Source organism: Falco cherrug, chromosome 8 (genome assembly GCF_023634085.1).
Source record: "Falco cherrug isolate bFalChe1 chromosome 8, bFalChe1.pri, whole genome shotgun sequence".
Classification (NCBI taxonomy): domain Eukaryota; kingdom Metazoa; phylum Chordata; class Aves; order Falconiformes; family Falconidae; genus Falco; species Falco cherrug.
The window spans coordinates 21,971,721-21,992,685 of record NC_073704.1 but is presented as its reverse complement, the minus strand read 5'-3'; the positions used below and the strand labels follow the sequence as shown (position 1 = coordinate 21,992,685).

At 39.6% G+C, this 20,965-nt stretch overlaps 1 protein-coding gene across 2 annotated transcripts in view; it reads left to right on the top strand.

Annotated features, from left to right (window-relative positions):
• CERS6 (ceramide synthase 6) overlaps positions 1 to 20,965 on the top strand; it is a 128,451-nt gene that overhangs the window by 43,114 nt on the left and 64,372 nt on the right. The window lies entirely within an intron of this gene.

The window sequence follows — 20,965 nt, the reverse complement described above, 5'->3', positions numbered from 1 at the left end:
ACATAAAGGTCGTTTTTCTAATTAGACTCCATCGTTTTTAGTATGTGAGCTACATTTCCATGCTAGCTGGATATAACATATTAATCTGCATTGAAAGAGCATGGAAAATTACATCTACTTAAAATATTTACATGTTTTTCTTAAAGGAGGACTAATAGATACTGCATTCATAATAAAACAGAAAGTAACTAGTTTATTTGAAAGACTCATTAATTCCAAGTTTCAGCCCTCTAGCACTGCTTAATGATGTTCCTTTGATGTGGAAGGTCATGCATTTAAGGCAGATTTTAGACGCTCCAAATCAAGGGACTTGGCAAATATTGCTGAGGCCATAAACAAGTATTGGTTTTATTATACACTGTTGGTCAAGTGCTTGTGCTGTTGCTGGCTTAAAATTCTAGTTAGAGTTTTTGTTGGTGGGAAAGTGTTAGGTAGAAATGTCAGCAGAAATAGAGGAAGCCTATTTAAGTTAGAAAGCAAATTGTAGTTAATCTTATTTTCCAAGTTTTGGTTTTGTTTTGTTTTTAATTATTCCTTACAATTCTTAAATTGCTTCTTTAAGAAATTGCAAGTAAAGAAATCACAAAAACACTGCAGACCACCCAGAGAGAGAGGGGAGTGTGTGTACCCACACAAAAAACCCAGCTTGTGGAATATATTGTCATATCGTTCATGCAGATTTCTTAAATGTATTTCATACTTTTTCCTTTTGTACATTTCCTAAGTATTTTCCTTAACTTTATTTTTTTGTGGAGACATACAGAAATGTTCATAATACAGTCCTGAATACATAATGTATTAAGACATTTTTTTTCTAAAGCCAAACCACAGATGAAATACTTTCAGCTAAGGACTGAGTAGGAGAGAAATTAGAAGAGTTATTGTTAAGAATATTGACTCTCTAGCTCAGAGAATGAGAGGCCTTTTTTTTATTTTAGAAGAAGAAAGATAAATTGTCTAAAGATGATTGCCCTTTAATAAACAGGAACTTAACTTGTCAGAATGTTTATGTCCTTTACCTGGTATTTACAGCTAAAATCCACCCTTCTTAATATTAGTAAAGCCAGGTAGAGTAAGATTATGGATAAACCTAGTCATCCTATTGCCAGCAGCTGGTGGTCTTATAGTTACTGATTTTTGAGATCAGTGAAGAACAACCTTTTTTCTACAAGGGTTGTAGCTGTTACTGTATACACTTGTTTCCTTAATTTGTAAGAATGGCTGTAGAATCTTGGGGGGAAAAAACTGTATTACTGTTAGAGCTAGCATATTCAGGCAGTATACTTCACTGCTTCTGTTAACTCAGGTCAAAGACTTCACTCTGTTGCATTAGTGCCAGCAGATTTGTGCTGACCTAGAGATGGAAAAAACTTACGCTTACCATGAAACACAGGCACAAATAAGCAAGTTACGGGTGCTGAACTTGCTCCTTTCTGGCATACATTATGGAAAAAGCGCAGGGCTGAGAGCTATGAATGCAAACTGGAAGGTAAGGTCAAGCTGCAATGAATGTGATTAACTTAGGCTGACAGAATTAAGTGCCAGCTTCATTTAGAAAGCACCATTGGGCATTACTGTGATATGTGTACTTAATAGTGATGATAATATTTGTCCAAAAAGAAGCAAGGTGGCACAAATAATAATAAGTGAATAGTTCAGGTTCTCTCTGTGGTTTGCAGAAGGTGCAGTGGGAGTTGTGTCTCCATCTCTATATGTACATGCTGCTGTGGGAATGTGGTGTTATCCAACCGACCATGTGTGCATTGCTCTGATGGCACTTCCAGCGGTGCAGTGTGTGCCACTAGCTGTCCCATCATCACACATGCTGAATAGAGTTGTTGACAGGTAGTCAGAATAGCACTGGGAAGCCAGCGATACCTTTTTTTCCACTCAGTATGGGTGTTAAATGGTTGTCCAGTTAAAGCTGTCCATCAGGGCACTAAGCAAGGTGCTTTACTTCAGTATGTTTGGAGCAAAGAAATCCTTCTGTATGAGGTCTGTAGCCTTTTCACAACTGTCGAGTCAATGGGGTGGCCTTTTGGATGAAGAGTCCATGTGTGGCAGCTGCTTTGTAGCTCCACACTGCATAAAGCACATGTTCCCATGATAGTAGTGGGAAGTGGAGCACTCCTTCACTAACTGGGGCACCAATGGAGAGTTTCATAGCCCTGACAGAGAACGAAATGTGCCCTTATGTAATAAGCAGGCACAGAGCAAGCAAAATGACAGTGATCCCCACCTACACCTTCAGCTGTTGAGCTGCTGTTGTCCTTCTAGAGAACTTCAGTTTTGTTGGCAACTGCATTGATTGACTGTGACTTGGGAAGAAAAGTGACAGAACCCACAGCAAATGTGGAGCTGCTTAAAAAGAGCTCCAACACTTTTACATGGAGATGATTCAATTTACTGCTAGAAAAAGTGTTCTTTGGGCCCAGAATGGCTTTTCCATGATGCAAAGGAGAAGGCAGCTGTGCCAGAAGGGCTGTAGGCCATTTCTGACTGCCTTATCTTTCTTGCCAAATTACTAGTTTGGGTACTATCTCAGGTAGAGGAGTTTCAATAGAACAAAGGCTGAGAGCAAAACTCCATGGTAAACATGCTTGCCTGGAGTGAATGACGCCCAAGATCCAGGCCCAGACAGACTAAATCAGCAACTTAATCATTAGATTCTTCTTGTCCCTCTTTCTCACTTTCTCTACACCTCCCTTCTTTTTCTTTTCATGCAGCTTCAATTCTGGTCCTATACAGAGTTCAGAGAAACTCCAAAACCTACACTTTTTTTTTTTTTCTTTTGTCTTTTCTCTTTCTTTTTTTTTCTTCCCCAAAATGGAATGATTCCTTTGCTGCTAGCCATTGTTAGATGTACCTGCTAAAAACTTCAGATAGTACACTGATAAATACCTATACAAAACACGAAATGGATAATTTCACCAGGTTCATGATCCAGTATTAGTCAAAAAGACACTAGTAAATGAGGTGTTAAGGATTATTTTACTAGAAAGTCTATGGATGGTTTCTCAAGGATTTGGTGATTCTAACACAAAAGTTGGAGTTAAACAGCAGAGTGTTTGTAGTCACTAGGAAAGGCATCCTTGTAATGCTCAGGCAGTTAGCTTACTACATTAGCTGCAGGGGAGAGTCTGTCTATAGCTTTTCTTTCCGTTGTGGGAATTCGGGCAGTTTTACTCCTTTCCTCAACTTGAAATATGGGTAAAAGAGAAAAGAGACCTGAGTGTGCAAGGTGGACTTTTTTACTGCCATGCATTTCTGTTACTTTTTATTCCTTTCTCTCTGTTGCAATGGCACAGCCTAACATCAAGACAAGCTTTCTCCTGAACAAGAGTAGGGTAAGGACCTTGCGCTGTGCACTTTGAGTATGCAGCTCATGAGAAAACACAGAAAGTGGATTACCTTGCATCTCTTTTGAAGCTTGTGTGGCTTCTTGTTATGCACGGAGAGTATCTGCAATATTTTACAAGGCTAAAAGTTGTTTCTGCAGAGGACTATCAATCTATTTAAAGGTAGCCGATGCAAATTGAATCAAATGCTCTAATGACTCTGGTGGAGCACAGTTCTAGCACAGAAATGTATTTTTAAAAAAATACATATACAAACCCCACCCAGTGTCTGGCCACAAATGCGTTCCCAAAAACATCCGTAGGAAGAATTCTGCATCTGGATATCGTAGAATGGGAATTCCAGGCATGGAATAAGCTAGTGGGGAAAGAGCTTCAAGGTATGCTGGGAACAACTGGGAGGATGTAACTCTTGGAAGACCGTGGATAGTGACTTTGCTGATTGCCAGGCAGAATACAGAATCCAAGAATGTCTTTGTTAATGTCTGATAGTCAGAAAGGCAGTGTAGTAGTGATTCCCAAACCACTTCTAGTTTCTTCCCAGTTTCAGTGTATTGTGCTGCTGCTCACACTGCTGGTGCATAGGCGTGTCTGCTTTTCTCAAAGCCTAAGTAATATAGAAAGAACAAGCATCCTGTCCGCCTCCTTTGTTGTTTAGAGCAAATGGGAAAAAACCTGTGTTGCCCAAAGTTATTAGCCTGCGATTTTGCAATTTCATCAGGCTCATGACTTTTCTGTTCTACAGCTATATACATCTAAGCAAGCTGTTTGTTAGAGACATTTACATGGTTTCCAAGGAGTGGCTGGCAGAAACATATGGCCAAGAGAATTTTTTGAGTTTATGCAACAGTCTGCATGTGAAAACATGGAAATGTGCAGATTGGAGAGCCAAAGATTTCCCCACGCCCCCGCCATTCTTCTCTAGAAGATACTAAAGTATCTCCATGTGGGTTGTCTTTTAGTTTTGATGTAGGGGGAAGAAGAGTCTCTGTCTCATCTCCTAGCCAGAACATCTTCTTTTTTGTAAGGAATTGAAATTGTTTATACACATTTGGTTTTGGGGAGATGTTATCTATCTATAGCTGTGTATATATATGTGTGTGCACAAGTATGTGTATAGATAGAGACAGATATATATTGAATTTTTTTTTACTTGTCATGCATATTTATGTGAAAATTTTATGGGAAGTTTGCAACTTCTTGGCCATATTGCTGTTCTTGACTGGAAGAGTAATTCTTTCCCACAAAATTGCACTGGAAAAACAACTGTGCAAGGGAAAGAAATTGAGACAGCTGCTTGGTTGTTGAAATTCTGAACTGTGCTGATACAAATCTTTAAAAAAAAAAAAAAGCATAAAAGAATTAATCAGTCCATGCTTTGTGTGTAACAGTAAAGCACTAGAAAATAAATAGGCATCCAAAAGCTTCTAGCTCTGAATTTTTAATAGCCTCAGGCCCTTTTAAGTCAGCTTCTTAAACACTGCTGAATACAATGATATTTGCGATGCAAGCAAAAATATGTGGTACATGGTATTATGGGTCCATTTAATTCTGATTTGTTAATACAGGCTTTCAGCTGCCTTAGTGATACATGCAACAGAGGACTAACCAGTTTTTAACAACCAGAAAAGATAACAAGGAGATGGGTCTGTAAAGCTGTGCTACATGCTCTGCAACAAGTGTGATAGTTACTGTTCAATGGCCATAGAATTACCAAATTTCTGCTGTTTTTCATGGAGCAGGAATGGCTGTTCCTTCTCACTGTCTCACAGGCACAAGGCATAACCTCTTCCCTGCTGCTTTGACCTGCTTGGGAGATCTAAAGCAGTGGTAACTCAGCCGGCAGCTTGGTGAAAGGGAAATTGCACACCTAACTAGTACGCTGAAAAAAAGTTAGAGATTTTCCTTGCTATTATAATTCTGGATTTATTTCTTTATTTCTTTATTTTTAACTGGGCAGATATTTAGTTCTGCTCCTTCTCCTTGTAACATCCTACATTGGGCTGCATTCTGCATCCAGGTGCTTCTGGGACAGGTGCTTCTGTTGACAGATGATCATAGGACAGCAGCCTCACCTGAAAGAGAAAGCATCAAAGAAAGTCCAAAATTTCCAAAAGTTACTGTGAAACAGCAGCAAACTCTGCAATAAGGCATAGTACTGGAAACTTCTAAGTAATTCCTATTTCTTCCTTTCTTCTGGAATGCTTTGTGCTGAAACAGTTAATAGGACTGATAAATTTAATACAGGTGAAAAAAAGCGAGTCGTTCGCATACTGCTCTTTATGATCCTTAACTTATTTAATTTTTTTCAGTATTTCACTTAGCTTTCTGTGACCTTGAGTGAAATACTCGCTGGTGCTTCACAGAAGCAGCTAGTAGCGGTGTCCGAAGAACACATGATATCATTGAGAAGTGTATGTTTGTGTATGCCTCTCTGTATCTGGAGGTAGATTTTGGATATTATTTTTTTTTTCCCCATTCTCCCCGCTGTTGTCTTAAAACAAAGGGGGTTGGGCAGGAAGAATAAGAGGAGGAGTACTCCTTCAAGCACACTAGCTGGGTTTATAGCCAAGAGACTGCTTTGGCTCCGGTCAGGCAACAGGGTGGTTTCCCCAAAGCTGCTAACTCCCAATACCACCATGTTAAAACAGACCTGTAAAGGGAAAAGCCAGGGAAGCTGTCAGCTGCTGTGATTGACCCAGTTTCTCTGAGTGCCAGTGTCAAGATGAGAAGTTGACATTCCCATAGGTTAAAAGAAGCTAGCTCGGGCAAGTCGAGGTTAGAGAGTTGTGAACACAGATTTTTCTTTAAATCAACTCAGCAAAGTGTAGCACTTTGCAAAATAAATTTTGAGGCATCCTACTTTACTTTGAAGAAGTCTTTCAGTGTCACTGTTTGGTGCTGCTGTCTGCATGCTCCAGCTGTACCAAGCTTACTATACCAAAACAAAAGAGGAGAAACTACTAAATGGTCTGTCTTTGTAAAACAATGTGCCCTTTTCAAATCAATTATCTGAGAAATTACTCTCACTTAGCATAAATCTTCATGGCTGGCAGGTTTTTTTGTTGTTGAAACCAACAATTTTATTTTTATTTTTTTTATAACACATACACAGACAGCCCAGTCCACGGTTTTGATTAAATATTTTTTTCAATGTGAAGTCCTTATTGGTTTGTATTAGTTGCACTTGAAAAAACAGTAAAGGTTGAGTCTGACAGCCTTCATCAGAAGTAAAGACCACTTTAATGGTGTTTTCTGAAGGCCTTTATTGATTATTTCTTTATTCTTTACTGAGTGTCATGTAATTTCAGTAATGTGTATCTTCCCATTAAAAGATTTGGGAACTTTGTCAATGAATCCTGATAGTATGTCATAAAACTGCTGGTGGAAGTAAATTGGTGGCTCTTAAATAGCCAGAAATTGCGTGTAAAGCAAGAAGCATGTTCTTGTTTGGTTTTTATCCACTAGAAGAAGGGAGTCATAAACCTGCTATGTGATTTCTAAGATGCTAGAGAAAGAACAGCTAATAACAAAAATGGATTCTCAGTATTATCAAACTTGTGAGGTTCTATTATTATTTTCATTATGTTAAGTGTCTCTCTAAAAATAGCAGGTTGCATATCTCAGCTCTCATTTACTTGAAACAAAATAATGTCTGAAAGACACACCATTGCCTTCACAGTTCAACCAAAGTTGGAAAATAAGGGTCAGTGTCATGCTCTGTTTTGCCCCAGGCAGTCTCATCTCCCATGGGCACACTTCATGAACACTGATTTGCTACGGGACTCCCTTCTATGATGATGCTACTACCTCTTGCCAAAATGGAGTGCAGGCACTATTGAAAGGATAATTCATTGAAAAGATAATTCACTCCAGGGTTTCCTCTAGACAGATGATATGGATATAAAATTTGCCAAATCTGACTCTTCCAGCTAGGATAGTCTTGTTATCCAAGCAGAGCTATTGTCTCTACATTGTGCCATAGAGCAAGCAGCACATGCTTGGTGTCAAGCTATAAAAACATGATTCTGGCAAGGTGCAAACACATCAGTCTTAGTATTTCAGAAATGTGGGTCCTTCTTGCAGGGATGGTATAAAAGAAAGGGGACAGGATGACAAATATACCATACAAACCCAGAAATCCTCATGGTGTTTCAGAGCTATATTTCATATGAATGTAAAGTAGAACCTGGGCATGTACTATCCAGTGTTCCAGCCCTGAGCACCATGAATGTGAGCCCATCCAAGCTAGCTGGTCTCTTGCAACCTTGCACTCTTTGAAATGTCTGAGTAAGGATTCATACATCAGGTGATACAGATATAATGATGATGTTAGTGTAAGGCAAGGGGGAGCAACAAAGGCTAGCTCTTATACTACTCGGGGAGCTCTGTCTTTGAAGAGAACTGCTACTGGTGAAACCTATAGAGCTGGGCTGCCTGTCACTATTTTCCATTGTGCTGCTAGACTCATGTAAGTAGAACAAACTGTTCCATTGCCATTTTTAGTTAAAATTTTTATCAAATGTAATGTGAAAGTATGGTATTTTGCAGATGCAAATAGTACAGTGACTGTAGATGCTACAAGGATTGTACAGGAGATCAGAGAAACAACGGAAGAAGAGAGAGGGTCACCTTAGTATAATGTAAAGGCATATGAAAATGATGACTTGTATAAAGAAAATAAATGGAGAACAGCAACTGCCTATTTCATCATGCAAGAACCAGGAGGTATCAAAAGAAAAAGGAGCATACTCAAAACTGAGCAGTGAAAAAAGTTTTTCATACTCTGAGTAATTAAACAGGATTTCATGTTTCTTTCATGGAATTCATTGCTCTCCTGATGCAATAATTCAGCCACAATTTGTAATTAAAGAGATTGTTTTGCTTACTTGGGCAACCAGAGTATTTGGTATTGTGCTGATAAATAGATTGTATCTATAGTTTGCTTAAAAAGCTGTTGTCTTTAACTATAAAGTATCATGCATGCTGAAACTGGAGTACTGAGATAAGGAAGAGATGAGCCATGCAAGCAAATGACATTTGTGTCATGAAGGGTGTAGCCTGGAGCAGGGGCTCAGGTGCTGGCAGACTCAGATTTGAGAGGCAGCTTGGCGGGGGAGGACACAGGTTTTCAATGAGATGTGGAGGAAGTTGGAGTCTGTGAAATTGTTCCAGAACATGGAAGATGTGACCTTCACTGAGCACAAGAAGGGTTTATTATAGCTGCAAGTAGTGGGGAAGTTGAGATGAGTCACAGATGCCAAAAAGGAGACTCTAATTGAAGTCATCTAGCAAATGGCAACTAAAGTGTAGAGAGTAGCAAAGTTGGTCTGGCAATTGTAATCTGTAGTAAGCATGTAAAATACTGCAATTTTATCACAGTACTGTAAGAGTTACATCTAGACTCTGTGATTGATACATTCAAGGACCTATTAGTCTTTTAGGAGTATTATATCTAATAATAACACAAAAAAGGAAGAGAGATGTGCTTGAATGCAAGGCCTCAATAGAGGGTAAAAAGAGAATGAGGCATTTATACTGAGACTCATGTCAGGGAAGCTAGTGCTGTGCAAAAAGGCCTGGAGTCCTGTTTGGTTATATAAAGGTAAGAAAGAAATCCTGCTCTGTTTTACATCAGGGTGAGATGTTGCTCCTTGAGAGTAGCACTCAATAGTTCTGTACACACTACTGATTCCATTGTCTGATACCAGGGTAGGCTGAGTTGAATTTAAGTTCCTCACTAAGCCACATGTGAAGTCAGTGCAGAAGCGTATTGGTGAAGCTTTTTATTTAGTGTAAATATCTTTCTTCCTGTGATGTCATTCAGAGCTGGTTCACTGATGGCTTCCTTGCTCCAAGAGAAAGAGGGTAAGGCAGTACCCGTTGCCTTGAGTCAACATAAAATACAGTAATTTGTAGCCTGAGTCCCTGGATATATGAATAAGTTAATGGCTGGCAAGCTGTCCTAATTTTGAAGTTGTGAGAACACAGTGCAGCCACTGACAGCAATTCTAATTCTGCCCTAACACTTGCTTCCTGATCAATCAGGACCAATTATCTTGCACATACCTTCTCTCCAACACACAGCTTGCTCAGTACTCACACTTTCCAAAGGCAGAGTCTGGGCACTCACACCTAGCTGCTACAGTGTAGTTTGCCTGTGGGTTTATGCCTTCAGCATTTCCTCTCTGTATTAGGCTGTGGACTATTCACATTTCTTTGGCATCCAAGCTGGATAAGTAGCTTAATTATGCATCCTTTTATGATTTTATTATGCGCTTTTGTGCTGTGCTGTACTTGCACAGGCTGACTCAGGCTGTAGTTCAGCAGTACAGGCTACCATTGCAGCTCTAGCATGCAGTAAAGGTCACTTCCCTGACCTCTGTGTCCTTGCCCTGTGCCAGACAGCCGGCTGTGCAGCTGGTCTGTGGGGCAGCATGCTGTACTTACTGGGGTTAAGGGTTACCCTACATAAAAACATAGGGTACTTGTCAGTCAAATTTTCCTGTTGTGGGTCACAAGGTGCTCACATAAGCGTGCTGGAGTACTGTTGCTTGTGGTGGTGGTGAATATGTGTGCATCCAAGTAACAGAAGGGAAACTGTGGAAGCATGGACAGTACTTGTATCCAATGTGATAGCTCAGGGTTTGGTGTGGTGGAAGGGAGAAGGGGAGGAAACCCCTTCTGATGTGGCAGGGTGGGAGGACATGGTGTGGTGGAGCAGGATGTGGTGTGCATGCAGTGCTTTAAGTGCATTTTCCTGCTGCCAGTTCTATGGGAGTGCTTAGATTAACATCGGCTGAATGAATGAATGCTTTTCTGCTGAACAGCTGCTCCTGCGACTTTATCTAACTCTTCCTATCAATACTTCTGAGTTTTCAATAGTGAAATACTAGGTCTGGCTCCACTTTTGTTGCCCTGCTATCCCACTGCATTAGAAAGCTGAACCTTCTGGTGAAGGTGAAAGTGGGAGTAGACTTCTTGCAACTTTGTAGTATACTGCTCAAGAGGCTTCGGTTAGTTTGGGGACTGGTATGAAACAGATTCCAGAACTGTACAAGGTTGGCAGTTTCCCTTGTGATTCCTTTCCTACCATAGCTGCCATGCTCACACGTGAATCTGGTCTGTGATCTGTTTTCTCTCTTTAAGAAGGGCCTCAGGATGTCTCTGTGCCCAAACATGGGATTAGGGGAAAAATAAAACATTAAGTGTCAGGAATCGCCAGCGCCTCTTCCCATGCTGTTCTGCTGAAGCAGACAGGCAAAGATGTCCATGCCGTGTCCTCAGACTATGCTTACTTAATTTTTAGACTGTGCTGTAAGCACTTTTCATTTTGCATCTTACAAAATTCCCTTCTTGCCTCAAATTGGATTACTTAAAACTCTGAATTCCCTGCCCTTACTGCCTTCTGTGACACAGTTTAAACACAATTAATAAATTTAAATTAATTCATGTGCTGCTCCTGCAAAGACACCATCATTTAACATTATCATTGCACATTAAGCAAGGTTATAATAAGTTAACTAGATTTCCATTCTCTTGTGGTTTGTGTGTGCTCATCATTATTTTATGTTATGGGAATTAAATAATTCTTCCCCAAGTTCTAGTTAATGTGAACACTAGTTCAAAATTACAGTTGCAATATAACAATTAAAAACAACTAGGGGAAAACTGCAAAGACTGCAGTAGCTGCTACTTTCTTATGTTCCATGCACCTTGAATTGTCTAGCTCTTAATTATGGAAGAGGCTGACTCCTTTCTTCAGTCAGCCTTGGCTTTAAATGAGGTTGCCAAACACTGCAGACAAGTAGCTTGAAAGGGAAAGAACATGGAGATAGAGCTGTGGTTTTTCAGAAGCTGTAGGGGATGTAAAGCCAAGAAAGAAAGCAAGAGCTCAGTCTGGGATGCTACAGGCTTCAAGACTAGTTTTGATGCTTAGTAGATGGGATTCACAGGGCTTGGGCTTAAAAAGTGACTTTTGATGATTTGGGGAGGATCTTCTTGAATTCAGCACAAGGTTTTCTCTTATAATCTCTTTTGTTCTACTTGAAGCTATTTGTTAGTGTGTTTGCCTGTGATACTGATGTCTTCTAAGTAGTAGATTTCAGGTACTGATACTCTCGTTTTCTTGTTAAAAATATTTTACTGTGGCCAAATTTTGAGGGTTGGTTTTATTTCTCTTAAATTAAACTTCCCAATAATAAAACCATTTTTGCCCAAGTAGAATAGCAAATAGTGTAAAATAGCTATTGTCTATTAATAGTGAAGGTTGTGTTTACTTCTCAAATCTGTAATAGTGCTTGTCAGTTCTTTATTTTATCTGTGTTATTGGATTTAAAAGCTGAACGGACAAGAGGAAAGACAGCAAAAATATTTCTTTTCCTTTCACAACATGTTCTGCTCTTTTAATTGCTTTTATACTGTAGATTTGGTATTTTCTTCCTTTATATGCCTTAGTTCTCATTTGTGCAATTTTTGCCTTGTACTTTTTACCTCCTTATTTTGTCGTAGAAAGTTTTTTTTTTTTTTTTTTTTTGTTTCCAAGATGTTTATTTCGTTACTAACTCAAACTCTGCTTTTGTTCAACCTGCTAAGTATTTGTAGTATGACAGTGATATGACCAATGTTCACTTGGGCTGTAATAACTTTAGGAAGTGCAACTTTATTACAAGCAGGTATTAACTTATGAAGAGTTACTGTCAGATTCAAAATAAATTCTCTTTTCTTATGTGAATGCAAATTTTTTGATCTTCAGTAAATGCAGTATCTACCAAGTTCCACTCTTACTTTTATTTTAAAAAGACAGACAAACGTGAACAAAATGCTAATTTAGGATACCCTTCTCACTCCTGTTTCTGCTGTCTTAAGAGTTGTTAGCTGTTCTGCATGTGTAGCACTAGCAAATGATGTTTGCCAAATTCACACTGAATCCTTACAGATTTAGTTCAGTGGGACCTCCCCAGAGATGCCTTTGGCAGCAGGTTGTTCTCTTCCACCAGAGATTACAAACTACACAGACTCAGTAGTCCAAAACTATTTGGTATCTTTGCCAATTTCAGTGTCTACCAAAAGAAAGAAACTAGGAGGTATGACTTGTTCTCTACATCTGCTAGTCACAATCAACCTGTATAAAAATACCTTGCTGACTGAAGGGTAGTGGCAGCAAGGTTTCATTTAAGGCAATGAATGAATTGGTATCCAAGTCTGTACTTCTCTCTTCTTTGTATTTATGTTGTTACATGGTTTTATGTTACATTTGATCACTTTTCATTTCATATATACATGGACTGTATGCGTCTGTTCATGGAGACACAATTACAGAGGAGAAATAACTTCCATGTTGTTTAATGTTTATCCCTTGCGGGCATTTAACTACATCGTTTTCTGCATTAGTAAGTTGTCTGCTTTTTAGATAAAGCTGAACTGAGTATTTTCTTCAGATGTAAGTATTTTGTAAGCTAATGTAGCAGCTTATCATATGCTTCTCTAATTTTTTTTTTAATGGTGCTGGGAGGGTGTAGGGGTAAGGGAAAGGGGAGGAACATAAATGTCTTAAGTAAATGTACTTCAGGATACAAAAGGGAAACAAAATTAAGGACGGGGCAAGGTTTGCATGTACTGCTACAGACTTTGCTTATCCTCTTACATCAGCAATGACAGCACTGCAACTCCTGCTTAGAAGATGGTGAGGTTTATCATCTGAAATGGAAGTACAGAATGTGAAGAAACAGCAAACCCTCCACAGAAGACTGATCTATAACTGTAATATCAAGGGCATGTGGTTGCTGTGCACAAACTCAGTGGTGCTGCATAGATCGGAGCATGCTGACAGCTGCATACTACAACCCTAACATTTAGCCTAGTTCTGGAAAGAACAATACCTGTAAGGAATCAGCATCTGCTCTAGCAGTCTAAAAAGCAGTCTAAAGCAGATGACTTAATGCTACAGGAAAGTAACATTCAGCATGAGAAGAAAAAATGGAAACGGCTAATACAAGTTGGTCTAAGATGATAGTTAACTGTCACAAAAGTTGCCTTATGCATATGTGTTGGCTATCATGCTGGAACAACATTGCTAGATGAAAAGAAAATGCAATCTGGAAGATTTTAAGTTCTTGTTCCTCTGGAACTGGAAAAGAGCGGGACAGTGAGAAGCTATTGTTATATTGACAGGGGAGCTGAAAGACCATGATTGGAAACAGGTGACTAGTCTCTATTCTTACTAGGGACCTCACAAGAGGTCCAGGTTGGAAAGACTTTGGGTTGGTTTTTCTCACCAAGACTTGTCAGCTGTGTGCATTTGAACATCACGGATGAGAGACCAGTTCTGTTGACCTGACCACAGGCAAGGGTGCATGGCAGCAGCATCTGTTTTTTCTGTGTGCTCTTCCCATGAGCTTTCCAGATGGTAGTACCTCTTTGCAGGGCAAGATTTGGCAATGCTAATAGATTTCTAAGGTCTTATCAGAGCTTTACTTGATGTGGTCCTCGAAGCACTCAAGAAGAGAACAGTTGCATAACCATTAAACAGTAGCTGTGTAACCTAGAAGAAATTTCCAAAACACCTATTGTATTATGCATCTTTATCAGTCTAATTATATAAACATGAACAGCATCGCTTCAAAATTTAGTGCTGTTTCCTTTCCTTTTTTCTGCACTACTAAATTTTGCTCTTAAGACTTTCAGAGCTGCATTTTTATCGTACAGATTTAGGACAGGACTGGTCTCAAGTGGCACTGTAACATTAAATATTAAATAACCTGATTCAAACGGCAGCCAAGAAGAAAATCAGATGACAGTCAAATCTTAAACCAGAAAATTGAAGAGGAAAGCAATAAAGATTTCTCAATTTATCATACCTGCTATTTTGCACATCTTAGTGAGCTGTGCATAACTGTCTCCTTCCTCAAAGAACTTCTGCTTACCCATAGTGTAGGAGCTATTTACCATTTTTGTGTGGTTACTCCAGTCTAACTCAACAATACTACCATGCCAAAAAGGGCAAGATTTTTTGGTTTTTCATTAATTTATTATATTTGTAATTGAAGTTCTTTATATCCACTTGCATCTGCCAGGCTTTGCAGAAATGCAGCAAATAATCATTACAGAAATATTGGGAGGCAGCAAATTGGAGCACTGGGGCTACAGCCATCAACCATATTGTCACACTTGCAGCTTTGTATGAGATTAGTTATTAGGAAAAAAGATAAGTAGAGATTTAGTGGAGGGTACAGGAAGCAGAGTTGCACTTCCATCTGATTTCTGAGCCAATTGAAGGTGTGCAGTGGGGCTGTCCTGTGTGCTGTTTGTGTTTCTGATCTACTCTGTGTTTGAGTTTTCAGTGTATAGGTCTGTCATGACCTAAGCACATACAGATTTAGGATTTAAGAAAGCTCTTAGTTTCTTTAAAAGAGCTTTATTAGGTGAAGGAGATTGGGAGATTGGAACATAGAGTAGAAATGCTTTAGGAAATACCTGAAAATTTGCAAACGATAACATATGTCCACACGTACTAGCATGCATGCTGAGTGTACCACCTGGGTTATCAAATTACATTCACCCTGTCTTATTTTGAGTTTTGCCTGGAAAAGAGTTGGAACTCTGATTTTCTAATTCCTTAAAAAGCTGATGTCTCAAAATAAGACACTTGTGATGCAATAGAAAAGGTCTTAAGTTTGAATTTATGAGACTAATAAAGATTTGAGGTGCTACTCATCCTTTGTTTTGGGTGGATTAAGCATTACTTTTCTATACTCTGTCTGAAATTTTTACATGGTAAATTGCCTAAACAAAATATTATCTTTGTGGGGACTTTTGTTGTTTTCCAGAAGGGTTGCTGTTTGTTGATGTATGTTTTTGCTTTTAACCTAAATTGGAAGCTGTAATAGGTTGGCAGACAATGTCACAAATATTAAGAAGCTGTTCCAAAAGTTCAGAATCTGTTGGGTTTTGGGACCATCCTCTAAATATCTCTTCTTAGACATAACCATCTAGAAGGAATGCATACCTCTGGCTATGTCAGGAGCAGCATTAATTGGATTAAGTTTCCTTGAGTGAATTAGAAAGCTGAAGGCTCTGCTACTGTGTTTTGGGGAGCAGAAAAATGCAATGTGAGGATAAAACATGGACTGCTTGCAGTCACTGTGAGCATGCAGGGAACTTTGCAATGCTTCCCGTTTAAAAGAAATTAACATCCAGTGTTGTTTAAATTCAGCCTCAGAAACGCTTCTTTGAGCACTCTGACAGTGAACATACTCATCACAGCCACGGGAAATGATTGCAGCAGAAATAGTTTTCAGTCTCGGCTAATGATTGCAATAGCCTAGCTATGTGCTTGCCCAGTTCAGTCAGGCAGTGGGGATTAAAATGGAGAACAAGCCATGTGATGGCAGTTCAAGCCTTCTCACCTTCTCCAGAACAAAGGTCTGCACCTGTGGAGTTTGTGGTAGGCTTGGTTTGGCTTTTAGCCTGAAGCCTAAGCACAGAAGTCTGTCAGCCACTGCCAGGAGCTGAGCAGCGGGTGACTGAGAACAGCAAATCTGAAATTTTACTGAAGTGAATTTCCATGGGAAAAACTTCAGGAGTCTGCGGTTTCTCTGAAAATAGTTTTCAGAGCCAGAAAGCCAGTTTCTTCAATTGCAGGCAGTGTGGTGAACCTATGGGTAGTTACTAAATATGAGGGTTTTTTTAACATTAACTGTTTAAAAATGTGGTATTCTCGTGTTGCTGTTTGTGGCCCTGACTAGCAAATCAGTGGTAAAAGCATCTCTGTAAAGAACAGCTACAATTCCGGAAACAAAATGGCTGTTATGTTTTTTAATGTTGTATATGTGTTATGTTTCATGTTTGCTTGTCAAAAGTCAGATGGATAACTGGATCCTTGCACACCATTGCTGGGAAGTAGGTACTGGTTTGGCATTGGAGCCGTAAGGGATGTGCACGTACGTGGGGAGGGCTGTGCACTGCCAGGGGGGGATGCTGCAAAGCTGGTGGCTTTGCAGGAGTGCCTATCTTCCCAGGCGAGCCGGTTGATTTTCCTGCAGAAGAAAGGGAAGAAAGGGAAAACTACAGAGGCAGAGAAGCCTGGTACCTTGTTCTTGGAAAAAGCAGCCCTCTTCCCGGGATGTTCCTGGGAGAGCAGCTATGCTGAGCTTGCTCTGCTGGACAGCAGGTCCACAGGGAGGATGGCGTCTTTCTGACACAGAGCACAAACTCATGTGGTGGACTCTGCAAAATATGTATGTGTGTATATTACGTAGGGGGGCACTTTGCTTGAACATTGCTTGAACAATTTGTTTTCATTAGCTGAAGTTTAATTTTACATTTCAGAGAAGAAATTTGGAGGGAAATTTTAAGGACAAAATTTATCAGTGTGTTGAAGGGAACCTGGTTAGACATACGCACAAAATCAGTGAAGTGCTTGCTCAAGTGTGTACTTTAAACAGTTTTTGCTGAATTGAGCACAATGGGGCATACCAGATTAGTTGGCAGAGGCTCTCCAACTTTTCCATCTTTTTAGTGTTCTGTATCATGCTGAGGCATCTTTAAAATTTCATTAGCAGTTCAAAGTTAAAAGGGTTGAGATGTCAAGAAACTCTGTGCTGTGGATCAGGAATGCACTTGCATGTTGCATGAGAGCATTCAGATTTGTTGCACTCTTAAGGGGGCTTTAGAGCATTCATTTTAAGACTATCTTACAAAATAATTTCTATTTTTGTGGCTGAAGAGTCACTTTTTAGCTTGACTCTTCACTGCAGGGTGTCACATCCGTATTTGAAACACTGGCCTGGTAAGCACCAGCACAACCTGAAGGATTTGCCAAAGGACCATATGTAAACAGGTTTGATCTCCCTCATTCTGAGCTCAAGCAGACCAGACGCAAGCCTGGTTCAATCTGGAAGTCTTGTAGGCGTGTTAGTGCAGGACTAAAGTGAACCTCATAAACATTCTTGAGAGCAGACAGATCAAGTCTTCCAGAACACTTGTTCATTGAGCACTTTCATCTGGATTTACTGGATTTAAATCTAAAAAGTCTTTCAAGCAGCATATTGTGGGTGTGTGTGTGGGTCATTCAAATTTTTTGTCTCTATACAACTGACTGGAGGAGTGTTTCACATCTGAGGGACAAAGCAAATTCTCACAAGAGCATGTTCAGCTGTTGTCATCTTTCAGTTAAATGTGAATTGATGTGGCAGTCACTCACAATGGGGTGCTTCACCTAGTGGCCTCTGTTGGATTGCTTTAATGGGGCAGTGGGTATTGCTGGGAGGAAAGGGGAACAAAAGATATCTTAGTAGAGATCTTGCCTTGCTTTTCCTAGTCTGTTGGGCTCTGCTACTGCTCCTTTAGAAGAGTTTGTTACTTTCCCTGTTGAAGACAACCGTGACCCCAAGGACAGCTGTCCCCAGTGACCTGGGGACATTCAGCTTGAGCTGCTGATGCTTAAGAAGGACCTTGAGCAGGATATCAGAAAGGGTACTAGAAAGTGTTTATGCCGTTGGCCAGACATCTTCCCTGGAGTCTGTGACTATTCAGACTGTGGTCAGGCTGAGGGCTTTTTCCAGCCATGCAAGTTGAGACTATTACTCAGGACAAATTAAAGACCTCTCTTTATCAATTACCACTTTGTGAATTCAGTTGTGAATGAGAATTGATAACCTTATATTTAAGAAAGTTGTCCTTCTCTTCTGTGATGTCCTGTGCAGAAAGATAGACTATTTTTTCTAAGTTCCCAAAATACTAAGGTAGCTTGGGCACTGGGCTATACTGTGAGTGGACTACAGTAACTACTCGTAACTATTTCCCTCCACTTGCATCTCTTCATTCATGGGCTGCAGTGAAACCCAAATAGAGGGATAAAAACACAATACTGTAGATTGTGAATGATGGATTTCATTAGAGTAACTGTTGCAAGGGAATTGAGTTGAGTTGAGTTCACCTTTGGAGGAATCTTGCTAGACAAATCTGCATTGCATGAAACATTTATCTTATGCCTTCTGGCCTTGCCTATATGATTTTCAGTGAATAATGCAGCTTCACAGCCTGGTTCCTGTCCCTTTCCTCCCTGTCCTTCATCCCAAGTAATGGAGTATTTCTGCTACATAAAATAGTTTCACAAGACGAGGTGGTCCTACACATGACGCCTTTGTGGCTAACACAAACCCTTCAGGAGTGTGAGAGAGGTGTGACAAGAGAAAATTGAACCTAGGTTTTCCAAGGCCTGGCAGGTGTTCTTGCTGCTAGGCTAGTGAGTGAAAGGGATGGCTGAGGAGACGTGGGGACTGCTCGTATCCCAGTAAAGCACAAACTGGGGTTTAGGTTACTGGCTCCGTGCAGCAAGGTAGGAAACCAGGCAAAGAACTGAGTGCTAATCTAATTCCTGGGGTGTTCAGAGGCTTAGTGATCTATGTGTGACCTTGTGCAAAGGATTATTGGTGTATCTACCATTAAATTTCTGATAGCACGTAGCTGACAGCTACAGAGAGACTCCTTGCCTTTTTTTACTCTACAGCTGAAGCTGATATGAACAACATCCCTTAATTTTCACCATTTGGTGTATATATATATATATATAAACAAATCTAAATCTCAATATATGTTAATTTATAGGTAACAAGCATCTAGTTACATCTTTGTCTTTTATTTTATTTTATGTAAAAAGACAGTTATACATTAATTATATCGAGTTGTTGAGGTCATTAGCAGGTGTTAGCAGTTACTGTGCAACATTTACTAAAATGTTGAGTATAGTTACTTAGCTAGTTAGATCAGATATATTCACTTACTGTATAATAATAAATACTTTAACAACTTAAAATTCATTTTGTTCCAGACCTTCCTGCATTCTTCTATTTGACCTTGGCCAGTGGATATTTTGCTGTTGATTGCAGCAATAAGCCACCTACAAGTAGTGGTAAAACAATGCAGGGAAACTCCTTGAACTTCTTTGTATGGGACTGAAATTTCAATTGAGGTACTGAGCTGGCAGAACTTCCCTTTGAAGCCCACAGAAAAGGCAGCTAGCTGCCTGGAACAAAGCAGTGCAAAGTCCTTTGTAGCTCTGCTACCACCAGATTTAGCTGATTAATGATGATAAACATGCTGGGGGCCAATTCCGACTTTGTTTTGTGTTTTTCTTTATTGCAATTTCACCAACCCAGAAGGTTGTTGAATAGTTTTTGTGGATGTTGTTTAGCAGGAATAAGCAATTTTTTCTACCGTTATTTTTTTTAAGAAGTTAGCATTTTGACCAGCTTTGTCTATCACACGGTTCTGAGCCTTGTTTCACCTTCTGATGCCTGACCCAAGCAGACTTGTTTGGCCAGCTAGGGAAAAATATGAAAGACCAACAGCATGTATTATAATATATTTGTATGCATGTATCACCTTTGTAGCATTTGAACAGTTGGAGCAAGTCGATTGACTTTGACAGACCTGAATAATACCTGGTGGTTCTTGGCTCTGAGGTTTTTCTGCAGCTCCAGGAGTTCTACAGGGCAATCCATGACTTTTAACGCAAATCTACAGCAGTGGCAGGGCTTTGTGAGGTGGGTGGAAAGTTAGATGGGGAAATCAGTGTTTCTGAATTTTGTTGTTTCAGGAAAAGGCCTTTTTATTTCCTCCAAGGTGATAGCTGCAGCAAATGCTGCAACAAGAGTCCTCCAGATGTCTATGCAGACTGGAAAATTCCTGAGACCCACCATCTAAAACTTCACCATTAACATATTTCAAATACTTCAGACTGCCTTTGAACTCCTCTATGTAATACTGCATCTCCCAACAGCAAGCTACAAATGTCCTCAAATATGTTACAAATTTTTGCTTGTAGAAATGTGAAATAAAGGTGATACTGAGGGGATTTTTAAAACAAGAAAACACTTTGTGAGGAATTTATCATAACTGTTCACATTTAGGAGTGAAAGAAGGGCACTGTGAGTGCTCTGCAGTGAGATTAGGTTAGACAGTTTTTTCCCTCCTGATATTTTTCAGGGACAGCCTTCACATTTTCACTAGATGAGGTATATAACCTTCAAGTTAAATGGCAGGTTTCCTAGCTGTAGGACTGGCCTCATGAGAAAACTGTTACCCAAAGAAAACCTTCCTTCATATTGCAGAACTTACTGTTTCTTCCATGCACATGATTTGAAGGTTTTTACCAGCATAACTAACGTTTTGCCTCAAAGTACTCTATTTTTGCAGTATCTTGAGAAAACTGTTAGCATGAAAGCTGCAAACCATATTGCTAGTGTGACTGAACCATTGAAGAGATTGGTACTTGTATCATATCAATTAAATAAATTAATCTCTGCAGTGCTGTGGAGGCTACAGGATAAGAGACAGTTTCTGTTCAGCTGAAGTATTATACTTTAAATCTCACTGATGTTCTTATACTCTCCTGTACTCAACTTGTCAGAGGGTTATTTATGATACAACTTTCTTTTTAATACTTGTAAAAGTAGCTTTGAAGAGGAAGGTTTGCATTAACCTTCTTTTACATAGGAGCACTTTCATTTTTTAAACCATTCAGTAATATCTGAACACCAATTCAGTGCCAATTAAATGTAAGCTAATAGTTTTGCCTATGGAGAGAAAGTTATAAGTGCTGTAAA